The sequence below is a fragment of the Coptis chinensis genome, chromosome 5 (genome assembly GCF_015680905.1).
Source record: "Coptis chinensis isolate HL-2020 chromosome 5, ASM1568090v1, whole genome shotgun sequence".
NCBI lineage: Eukaryota > Viridiplantae > Streptophyta > Magnoliopsida > Ranunculales > Ranunculaceae > Coptis > Coptis chinensis.
The window spans coordinates 1,757,501-1,768,666 of record NC_141460.1 but is presented as its reverse complement, the minus strand read 5'-3'; positions in this window follow the sequence as shown (position 1 = coordinate 1,768,666).

The window sequence follows — 11,166 nt, the reverse complement described above, 5'->3', positions numbered from 1 at the left end:
TATCTTGTGGATTAAGCAAGGAGATTGCCCCAAAATGGGTCACATCTGACACAATGAAAGGACCAGACCATCGTGTTTTCAATTTATCAGGAAAAATATGTAATCTGGAGTTGTAAAGTAAAACTTTTTGGCCAATTTTGAAATCTTTACGCAAAATGTGGTTGTCGTGCACTCTTTTCATTTTAGCTTTGTAGGATTTTGAGAGATCATAAGCATCACTCCGAATCTCCTCAAGCTCATTTAATTGCAGTTTTCGCTTCTCGCCTGCCACATTGATATTATAATTGAGGCTTTTGATGGCCCATAGGGCACGATGCTCAAGTTCAACCGCTAAATGACAAGGTTTTCCAAAAATGATGCGGTATGGTGACATCCCAATTGGTGTCTTAAATGATGTTCGGTATGCCTACAAGGCATCCGATAAGTGGAGAGACTAGTCTTTTCTTGATGGATTGACAACTTTATCTAGAATGGACTTTATCTCTTTGTTGGAGACTTCCACTTGGCCACTCATCTGTGGGTGATATGGAGTAGCAACTTTGTGAGTGACTCCATATTTCCTCATTAAAAACCCAAAAATTTTATTACAAAAATGTGTAACCCCATCACTGATGATAGCTTAGGGGACACCAAAATGAGAGAAAATGTTTTCTTTTACAAATTTCACAACAGTCTTATGGTCATTTGAGCGACATGCAAGTGCCTCAATCCATTTGGACACATAGTCCACAGAGACTAGAATATAGAGAAACTTTGAGAAATAGGGAAGGGTCCCATAAAATTAAAGCCCCAAACATAAAAAATTTCCACAATTAAGATAGGATTTAAGGGCATCATATTGCGTTGGGTGATTCGACCTAGGTGCTGACAACGAATGCAAGCTTTGCAATGTTCGTGTGCATCGCAAAAAAGGGTAGGCCAGTAAAAACCACATTGCAAAACCTTGGCCACAATTTTCTTTCCACTGAAATGACCACCGCAAGATTGTTCATGGCAAAAAGATAACATGTCGGTGTGTTCCCAGCCGGGAATGCAGCGACGAATGAGTTGGTCGGAACAATACTTAAAGAGGTAGGAGTCATCCCAGAAATAATATTTTACAGTGGATACAAACTTTTTACGATCGGGACGTGACCAAGAGGAAGGAACTTCTTCAGGAACTAGGTAGTTAACGATATCCGCGTACCATGGAAAGGAGAAAATGGAGTACAAATGCTCGTTTGGGAATAAATCGCAGATGGCGTTAGAATCAATGTCACCAACCAGCCTTGATAAATGGTCGGCCACCACATTTTCGGTTCCTTTCTTATCTTTGATTTCCAAGGTAAATTCTTGCAAGAGAAGGATCCAGCGGAATAATCGCTGTTTCGCGTCCTTTTTCGTGAGTAGGTACCAAAGTGCGGCATGGTCAGTATATACGATGGTGGATGATCCGACCAGGTAAGGGCGAAACTTATCCAAAGCATAGACAACAGCTAGGAACTCTTTCTCAGTTGTCGTGTAATTATGTTGAGCGTCATTAAGAGTTTTACTAGCGTAGTAAATGACAATGGGTTTGTCATCACGTCGTTGGCCTAGTACGGTGCCAATAGCAAGGTCGCTAGCGTCACACATCAGTTCAAATGGTTGAGACAAATCAGGGGGTTGAATGATAGGAGCAGTAGTCAGGGCGGTTTTTAGAGTTTCAAAAGCTTGTTTGCAATTGAAATTGAAGTTGAAGACCGCATCCTTAAGCATGATATTGGTTAAGAGTCGAGCAACTTTAGAAAAATCCTGAATGAATCGCCTGTAAAACCCAATGTGGCCTAAAAAGGCACAGATATCATGAAATGTTTAGGGGAAAGGTAGCGAAACAATTTTAACAATTTTAGCTTTATCAACCTCTATCCCGTCTTTCGAAACAATATGACCTAGAACAAGTCCTTTGGTAACCATGAAATGACACTTCTCCCAATTAAGTACCAGATTGTTTTTCTTCACAATGTGTAAACACTTTAGAAAGGTTGGATAGGCAATCGTCAAAGGAATTTCCATAAATGAAAAATTCATCCATGAAGACTTCCATATAACGTTCCACCATGTCACTGAAAATGTGAAGCATGCAGCGTTAGAAAGTGCCTGGGGCATTGCAAAGACCAAAAGGCATTCGTTTGTATGCAAAGGTTCCAAAGGGACATGTGAAAGTTGTATTTTCTTGATTGGCGGGATCGATGACAATTTGGAAGTAGCCGGAATAGCCATCAAGAAAATAGTAGTAAGCATGACCGGCTAAACGTTCTAGCATCTGGTCAATGAATGGATGAGGGAAGTGATCTGTAAGTTTTATGGCATTAAGTTTGCAATAGTCAATGCAAATTCTCTATTTTAATGGAATGTGAGTGGAGATGCATTCACCATTTTCATTTTGTACAACTTGAGTGCCAAACTTTTTGGGAACAACGTGGATAGGACTAACCCAGTCACTATCAAAGGTAGGGTATATGATACCCACATCAAGTAAACATAAAACTTCCTCCCTCACCACCTCTTTCATAGCGGGGTTAAGGCGACGATGCGGTTCTCGCAATGTCTTTGAACCATCATCCAGATGTATGTGATGCGTGCATACACTAGGGTATATTCCTTTGATATAATCTAAGGACCATCCGATAGCGGAGCAGTGTTCACGAATGACACGAATCAAACATGCTTCTTTGTCGGTGGTCAAGTGAGAAGAAATTATTATAGGGTGACTACCATCGGGATCGAGATGCACGTACTTCAAATCTGAGGGAGAGGTTTTAAATCCAGAGTTGGAGGAGTGGGGATCAAGGATTCATGAGGGGCCGTCTTTTCAATGAAAAAAGCGAGTCCGGGTCTTCTGAATTAGTTGGCAACGCAGTAGTAGGGTTAAATAGTGGTATTGACTCTAATAATGCATGGACATCCTTAATGTACGAGTCATCTTCAAACTCAAGATTATCAAAATAAAGAAATTGGTGTACCTCGTCTGGGGGAAAAGAGTTTACAAAATAATCCTGTGCCAAACTATCAACCAGGCTAATCTCACCTTTAATATCAGGATCGGGAAGTTGTTTCATTAAGTTGAATACATTGACTTCTACAGAAAGGTTCCCGAAAGACATTATCATTGAACCATCTCGACAATTGATGGGTGTCACAGCCCGATTTTCTAAACAATTAAAAAAAATGAATATTTGAAATATAAATATCTCAAACATCACTTGGTTCAATTGTCTAAAAACCCAGGCTATGACGGGGGATACAACACATGTCAAAACCTAAAACCCACATCACAACAGGATCAACTTAACACAAAAATCTCCAAATTCCTCAACTATCACTTTATTAAAAACTTTCTTCCATCCCAATACAAACATAAACAAACTTTAAGAATAACAATTTCCAACATCGTATTCTCATGTCATAAAAAAATGTAACCTACGTTATTACATCCTTCCAAAAGATCAGACCTAATAAATTAAACTCCCGGTGCTCGCTCCAAAGTGAGAATCCAAATCTGCGCCGTGGTTCCACTGCCTTCCACCTATGTTCCCAAAAACACACCCACGTTGCCAAAACAAAGCAAACATGGGTCAGCAAATTGAATTTGCTGGTATGAGTAGACTAATCACATATAACATTATCATACTTTAATTATCCAAACAATCACATTATATCTTCCTATAACTTAACCATTCTCAGCTTGGAAGACAGGTAGTTCCGTCATTTCAACCGGCATAGTTTCTTCCCAAGCAAAACTTCCATTATATTAACTCATTCTAATAACTCGTTTTAATATCCAAACCATTGAATTAAAACTTACCGATATCCACTGCTGTATAAGGGTAGGACCTGCGTCCCTGCACAAAATGTTATTAAGTCCTACCCTCCTGCAAAAGAAAGTTAGAACTTCTATATAACCTTTGTAGATATTATATTAGGCATTCAAAAGTAAACCCAAACACACTCGCACAATCCACTTAATTTCTCTTATTAATTAATCAATTACTTTTCTTATACACATATTTCACAACCTATGTACCTTAGGTCATTCCTGCCACATTCAAGGAATACCCAACCCTACATTCCCGTACACTCAAGGAATACAACTAACCATGGGCTTAATACCTTAGTTCCTCTCTAGGGTAGTCCAAACAATCTGGTCATTCATGACACATTCAATGAATACCGGGTCATTCATGGCACATTCAATGAATACCCCTATATAACGCCTAACGGGCCATTTATGGCACATTCAATAAATGTCCACCTAACATATGACATCATCAGTCATAAAACTCAAATCCAAAACTTGAGTGGTGGAGTTCTAAAAAGAGTGAGGTAAATTTATTTATGCATTATTGAACTTTATTTTATATATCATTTAAGATAACGAATGAGTATCTTGATTCCTGTATTTTTGATTTTCTGGCGTTATTAATTTGAAGGGGATGTCTTAGTGTCATAACGTTGCATATCATAAAATCTTGCAAAATCACATAGTAGTTAATACACATACACACGTATATATAAAGGTCTTAGCCTAAAGTCAAGTATGCTAATAGTCCTAGACCTATCTTAATAACCCAAATCATAATCCGAGTTAAAAGGTCAAATTGGGTTAACTGGTCAAAGTCAACCCTGGTCAACAGTCAACTCTGGTCAAAGTCAAACTGTCATCGTCAAAGTCAAACTGTCGTTTCCATGTTCGACAGGTTCAAGGTCATAGCCAGGGTTCATGGCTAAGGTCAATGGTGCATGGGTCATGGGCTCATGACCAAGGTAACGGTTCGGACCCAACTGGCCAAGCCCAAACCTTAGAACCCGAAAGTCTAAACATTCAAATACCCAATTAGATCTATTTTAAGTCCAATGGACTGGCCCCAAGCAATATTAGAAACAGGCCCAAAAACTTTAAATTAAACAGGTCCACAAAATAAGAGGAAACCGGCCCACAACAAGTTATCAACTAATAGGAAAAGGGCCCAAACAAAAACTTAATAAACTGGCCCAACTAACAAAACCAAAATAGCCCAAAAACCAAAAACCAGGCCCAAGCCCAACTAAGATGAACAGTTACTGTTCATCTTCTCTAGCTTCTCTCCTCCACCAAAAATCCGGCCACCACCAACCACCACTAATCCCCACTCGTCCCAACCAAATCGAAAATGACGAGAATGAAAAACCATACAATATTTACAAAACCGAAAACCCCAACTTCTTCAATATATATCTTCTCAAAACTAGATCTAGCCAAATTTGAACCGCCATTAAAGAGTTTTGGGAGCTTCCAATGACCCCATTCGACATTCCAACATACCAACATACATCAACCATTCAAAATCACAACCAAAACAGTTGGAACTACAAAAAAATTGCATCTTTCAGTAACACAGTAAAACGTTCGGCTCCATTAAAGCCTCCCTCAAAGCTTTGGCAGCACCTTGACAACCTCCCACCGTATTTCATCCAACCACAACACACTACTCAATCGGCAGCCAACCAACAATCAAAAAGTTTACAAAAACGACAACCACAACAGTATCTAAAACATGACAGGGCGCCCGGGCTCATGCGCCATTGACGAAGCTCTCAAGCTTGAAGCGGCTTAAGTTGAGTTTGAAAAACCACGACCAAACCGAGTTTTAAACGAAACCCAAGCCGACCTCTTTTCCAAGTTCAGCGGTTTAATCACAAATCCGAAATTTAATAAGGTTTAATAAAACAAATGGCACGAAGTCCAACCACAACGATATAATGAAGCGATATCAATACAGAAAACCATCGTTGGTGAAATAGCAAAATAGCTACTCACCTTAACTAATAGCTCGGACGAAATTTCCTAGCCGAATCGTCGTGCTCCACCTCTCTCCAAACAAACCCGGCTTCTTTTTCTTTGCCTCCATTTTTTATATTTTATTATCTTCAAAACCCTATTCTCTAGAACAATGTGTTTATATACTTGGGGGTCGAAACCCAAGCCCAACACCGACTTCGGCCCCAAAACCAAGCCCACGTATCCCGAGTCCAATCCGACGAATTTTTAAAATAAACAATTAAATTAATTAATTAAATAGAAAAATACGTATATAAAACACAGGGTGTTATAATGGGAGTGTTAGCAGTTGCAAGAAATGGACGTCCTAAAATGAATGGAATTGAGTCACAGGCAACTTCGGTATCTAGAATGACAAAATCAATGGGGTAATACAAATCTTGGACCTTGACTAAGACGTTTTCTATGATGCCCTTTGGGTACTTGATAGAGCGATCTGTGAGTTGCAGCATGTTGATAGGTTTTAATTCATAAAGACCTAACTGTTTAAATAAATAGTAGGGAAGTAGGTAAACACTAGCGCCTAGGTCTAAAAGTGTGGTAGCGGTATACTTGTCGCCCAACGTGCATAGTACAATTGGTCGACCTGGGTCTTTGTATTTAACCACACCATTGGTAGTAGTAATGGAGGGAAACTGCTCAATGAGGAATGCTTGTTGAGGAACATTCGTACATCGTTTGTTGGTGCACATGTCCTTCAAAAACTTGGCATGCTTGGGCAAATGCTTAAGCGCATCTAGAAAAGGTAGGTTTATGGTCAAATTTTTGAAGGTTTTATGGATTTCATCAAAATGTTTGTTAGGTTTGTTCTTTGCCAAACGGGCAGGGAACGGAGCTTTCGGGCAGAATCGTGCATATGGATCAGTGGCGTCTTTTCCTAGGGACGTGGATGTAGATTTGGAAGAAACAACTTCGTCCGCTATAGGTTGCGAGGTAAGAGTTGGAAGGACGTCAGCCGCGGCTTTCGTCGGTTCAATGTCTGGCATACGTATGTGATTGTCGATGGTTTGTCCAGAACGAATAGTGCTGATGGCATTCACCTCACCCTGCCTGGGATTACTAGATCATGGTGCATTGTTGAGTTCAAAGGCAGTGTTAGTAGGCTTAGGGTTAGGAACTGCTTGGCCAGGAAACATGCCCTTTTGACTTTTATCATGTGCTAATAGCTGAAGAGACTGTTGGATAGATGTAGGATTTAAGATTGGTGATTCATGTAAGTCAGAAAAATTTTAGCTGTTTTATCGGCAGTTGATTGTCTCAGTGGGGCATTAAGAACAAGTTCACGGTTATTGTTTACAGGTTGATTTTGGTAGCCATAACCTTGATTGGCAGGGACAAGGCTGCGGTTGTTTTGATACCTTATATTGGCATTGTTGGGAAACTGACTTTGCCCTTGCTGGAATTGTGGAGGATTTCCTTGACGGTAGGAATTATAGTTCGTGGGTGGTTGTACAGGAGGGTTGTTGAAACCCGTAGGAGCTTGTTGTTGGGCAGGGGGATGTCAAACCAAATTCGGATGTTGTCACCAAGGTGCATTAGGGATGTTGAAAGCACAAGCCTCTTCAGATGGTTGGGGAGGACACTCGTATGCCAAAGGAAAATAAAAATCGGAGTGCTTAGGACTTAAGCAAAGAAGACATGGGGAAGTGTTGGCAGCCATGACTTCTTTGGGTTTTTGATCATTTACTTGAACCGAAAGAGCATCGACCTTTTTGGTTAGGGACTCGATCAGAGTTTTTAATTCTGGATCGGGTTTAACCTCAAACATAGGCGTAACTTTGGTAGGAGTGTCTTTAGAAGATCTGGAAGAATCAATGTTACCCCAATGGGTGTTTCGTGAAGCCTGTTTCTCGAGAAAAGTGTATGCTTCAGTAGCGCCTTTGTCCATGAAACAACCGCCGTTCATAATATCTAATGTTTCGTTTTGATGGTCAGAGAGACCATTAAAGAATGAACGGACTAAGACAGCAGTGTCGAGTTGATGATGGGGACATTCGAGAAGCAGATCAGTAAATCTGCTCCATGCTTCCGTAAAGGATTCTTGGGGATGCTGGCGAAAGAATTGAATCTTCTGAAGCATCTCTGTAGTTTTCTTATGAGTATAGAACTTTATCATGAATGCTTGTACGAGTTTGGCCCATGTGTCAAGGAGTTGCGGCGCTTTGCCCGCGAGCCAAACTGAAGCTTTATCAGCTAAAGTGAAGGGAAACAACCTAAGCAAGACTTGTTCGTTGGTAACGGTTGGATGGTGGAATGTCGTGGCTACTTGTTGCATTCGATGAAGGTGATTGTACGGTTTTTCATGGTCTAGACCATGGTAAACAGGTAACAAACCGAAAACATGCAAGCGGAATGCGAAAATCATCTGCAATCTCATCGAGTTTAATGCAGGAAGCAGGTCCTTCCTTTAAGGCAGTATAGAAGTCCGAAAGGGGTTTCTCGACTGTGGGATTTTCCTGGGCCATAACTATGGGAGATAATGGCAATGGAGATACTTGACGAGGTTGATTTACAGAGGAAGAATTGTGTCTAGGGGATAACTTATACAGTTGTTTATTGTATTTTTGACGATGATATGTAAGTTCTCATTCCTTATGTTTACCAGACCGTAGTCTCATACAAACACAAATTTTAATTCTAGGCTAATAAGGAACGAATTATGACAAGAGTATTAGTTATTAAGGAAGAAGGGAGGTGAAGCACGTCTTCCTGAGATGTTGCTAACTTAAGCAGGTAAGCTAGGATAACGTGTGAATATTCCAGCAGCCAGGTCACATGAGAGATTTGAGGGAGGTTTTCCATGCTAGCACGTTCCTTAATTAGGTAACCTCAATCTTTCACGTTTGCTAGACACTGATGGAATAGGATGATGATTTATGATAGTGTATTATGCAATAATTATTATTATGATTATGTTGAAATTTTTATTATTAGGATTTTTTATTTTTTTTATTTTTTATTTTTTTTTGAGTTTATGTAATTAATGTATTATGGAGACGTGATTATGAAACATGCAATTAAAGAAGGGATATGCCAAAATAGATGACTAATCATACGATTAACACAGGCTAGTTGTACACATGAAGTCTACACCTGAAACTCTATATTACTTATACGTGAATAGAATTACGTCCTACGCATGCAATAATCTATAGCTACCGATACGTGCAATTATATGCGAGCTACACATGCATGGCTTAATCTTTGAGACAAGCATATGACTACTGGCAGGATCAAGCAGGTAGCATTCCTTTTGTGACATCGGCAACGCAAAGACAGAAGAACAGTCAGTGCGGAGACGGTTGTTTATTTCTCAGGGCCGCGAACGCGCTGGCCAGGAAAAAACCCAGCCAAAAATCATTTTTCGCATCCTAGAGCATGTGGATTACTTGTTAGCCATACTAACAGGGCAACTCGTCAGTTGGAGTCACAAGCAACACGAGCGAGTTGCGACCCACCATATCGGAAAAAAGTGGGAAAACAATAAATTACCTAACGAGAACGTTGACCACAACCGGTATGCAACACGGGAACCAACCTATTTCAACGGAGAACTCCGAACTCCATTGTTTCAGAAAATGAAGAGGAACGGCAGCACATAGTTCGCTGCCAGTGGTAGGAAGCCTACGCGCACACACTCACCATTTACCACTCACACACCAACACGAACATATCCCGATACTACACTCACCCGTCCCATTGCATCAGTCTATCGCTAGAGCGACGAACAAACACAAAAGGGAAAAGCAAGGCGATGACCAAGAGATTCGTTGTGCACAACAGCAACCGGATCCCCCAGACGGCCACACATACACATGGCTCGTGTGAAACCTTCACATGAAGGCATATTTCGCAGCATTGCACTTGAGGCATGGTGCTACTACTCGTCTATCGATCACCCATATGTGCCCCAGCTGGACCCCAGATTGTGTAGCTTACGACTTCGCCTGTGGAACACTTATTTGCGGTGTTCCACAGGCTTGGAAGAAGCTAAATGGACATCTGGAGAGACGATCCAAAATCGAGAGGCAACCAATATCTATCCGGGGCATGGTGCTACTACTCGTCTGTAGATCACCCATATGTGCCCCGGCTTGTTCCCCAGATTGTGTATTTTATGACTTCGCCCGTAGAACACTTCTTTGCGGTGTTCCACAGGCTTGGAAGAAGCTCCACATCTGGGGAGAGGATCCAACATCAAGAGGCAACCAATATCTATCCGGGGCCATATCCCCTATACGGCCACATATAGAGCGTTTCAAAGACATTTCACAACACGGCCCTAAAGCTACATGATGCTGCTACTCGTCCATCACACCAATATATGCCCGCCTAGCCAATTTGTGTATGCTTACAACTTCGCCTGTGAAATAGACTAAAAAGGTAGTACACATATGGCATCATCGGGGGGGAACCAACATCGAGAGGCAACCAATATCTTTCCGGGGCCGATAACATTGTGGGAAGGGGGCAAAAAATGGTGAATGAAGGTGAGCGGGGAGTCTTGGAACACTCCAAACTCTAACTGGGAGGGCAATTGTCACAAGCAATTTGCTTGGACAAGGTGACAAAAAGGATATTTATGTTGGGCGTCGACTGCAATTTGGATAGCTATAGCGAAATCGGCTCAAAACAATGTGGCGAATGATCAAAATTGTGGCGAAATCGATCAAAATTGGGCAAAAATGGGGTTGGTAGTGGGTTTGGGGCGAACGATCATTGATTTCGGACGAAAAAACCGTCGAAATGGGAAAAATTGGTCCGGGGCGGTGGTGGTGGTGGGTGGTGGCGGCGGTGGTGGAGGAGGAGTTGGTGGTGGTGGTGGTGGTGGTGGTGGTGGTTGGTGGTGGTGGGTGGCGGCCGGCGGTGGTGGGTGGTGCCAGCGGTGGTGCTCGCCGGTAGGGGTGGCGGTGGCAACATCGGGTGGCAACATGGGACATCTAGTCGGGGCATGCCTACCCGACGTGATGCATAGCGCCTTGGCACGCTAGCACATTTTGAGGGGCAAGGGACGAGGTGGCCGTTGGTGGCACCATGGCGATGGTAGGCATGGTGGCATCGGCGGCAATGGGGATGTCGTCTAGTGCGGGCATGCCTACCCGGCGTGATGCTTCGCTAGCGCATTTGCCGCACATTTTAGCACATTTGGCCATTTCGAGGGACGGTGGTGGCCGCCGGAGGTGGCCACCGGTGGTAACGAGTGGTGGGTGGCGGCGGTGGTACCTTGGCAGCCGGTGGCAACATCGAGTGGCAACATGGGACGTCGTCTAGTCGGGGCATGCCTACCCGACGTGATAGCATAGCGCCTTGGCCTTGCGCCTTGGGCG